Source organism: Sminthopsis crassicaudata, chromosome 4, assembly GCF_048593235.1.
Source record: "Sminthopsis crassicaudata isolate SCR6 chromosome 4, ASM4859323v1, whole genome shotgun sequence".
In the NCBI taxonomy this organism is placed as follows: domain Eukaryota; kingdom Metazoa; phylum Chordata; class Mammalia; order Dasyuromorphia; family Dasyuridae; genus Sminthopsis; species Sminthopsis crassicaudata.
The window spans coordinates 466097443-466099063 of NC_133620.1; positions in this window are offsets into that span (position 1 = coordinate 466097443).

Sequence of the window (1621 nt, forward strand, 5' to 3'; positions counted from 1 at the left end):
GAATCATGGCAGGAGAAGGCTGGCATCTTTCTTTTTTAGCAATCCCCACTGCAGGGGCTTTCCTGGAAACAAAATACTTAATTAGTACTAAAACTCTAATTATAACGTGTGAGCACTGTGTGTGTGGGGGGAGCACGCGGGGTGCTTGGAGGATAAGATGGCGTTTGTCCCCAAAGAGCTGGCTGTGGGTGAGGGCGTGGGGCTGGGCATGGGAGAGCAGGGGAGGCGGTGACGCCAGCGGGCACACCCAGGGATGGGCAATTTTATTGTAATCCTTGTGATCGGCTCAGCCTTCTGCGCTCGGAGACTGCCCAGAGATGCAGATAAAATGTCTGAAAGGGTAACTGAATAGTGAGGAAATAGTAACTGAGAGAGGGAGCTTTGTGGAGCAGCAGAGATAAGGGAGGTGGGCAGGCCCGGGGGTGGGAGACCCAGAAATAAAAGGCCCAGACCCAGAGCATCCCCAGCCGGGCCCAGCCCCGGAGTGCTTTGAGCCAGTCCAGGCCGGCTCGTGGAGGGCAACATTTGTCTTCGGTGGAAGCACTGGGTGTTCTCAGAGCGTTTCTCCATAGGGTACAGATGTCAGGTGATGGCTCAGGGAGTTGGAGTCCCCTCCTTCCTCCCCACACTCACCCTTCCCCGCCATCACTGCCTCTGGTTCTTTGTTAGCACACCGCCACCTAGTGCTCTCAGAGGGAAGTACCGCTCCCCTTCCCACACTTTTTTTCTGGGGGCAGTGGGGGGTGAAGTTAGAACTGATCCAGATGTTCCTGGTGGGAGGGGGGCTGGAAGATGTGCCCTTCAGGTGGGGGGCCTCTGAGACCCAGAGGAAGCACAAGGGAACAGAGATGGATCCAGAAAACTACAGCAGCTGAAGCTGTTGCCACCCCCTTAGTAAGAACATGATGCTGGCCTTTTAAACCAAATCCAGTCACTCCACAGTTACTGAGTCACACTTGGGAGGAAGCCAAGCAAAGGGAGGGGGTCTATGGGTGAGACCGAGCCCCCCCCCCCCGCAGGGTGCCCGTCACCCAGACTGTGCAGCTCGCTCTCCCAGGTCTGACCGTCCACCTCAGAGCTGAAGGGAGTCAGAGACCAGAGTGTCCCAGAGAGGAAACTCATCTGAAATGATTGGGGCTTAGAGACCTCATCTTTTCTTTCTTTCTTTCTTTCTTTCTTTCTTTCTTTCTTTCTTTCTTTCTTTCTTTCTTTCTTTCTTTCTTTCTTTCTTTCTTTCTTTTTTCTTTCTTTCTTCTTTCTTTCTTTCTTTCTTCTTTCTTTCTTTCTTTCTTGTTTCTTTCTTTCTTTCTTTCTTTCTTTCTTTCTTTCTTTCTTTCTCTCTCTCTCTTTCTTTTCTTTCTTTCTCTCTTTCTTTCTTCTCTTTCTCTCTCTCTTTCCTTTCTTTCTTTCTCTTCCTTCCTTCCTTCCTTCCTTCCTTCCTTCCTTCCTTCCTTCCTTCCTCCTTCCTTCCTTCCTTCCTTCCTTCCTTCCTTCCTTCCTTCCTTCCTTCCTTCCTTCCTTCCTTCCTTCCTTCCTTCCTTTCTCTTTCTTTCTTTCTTTCTTTCTTTCTTTCTTTCTTTTCTTTCTTTCTTTCTTTCTTTCTTTCTTTCTTTCTTTCTTT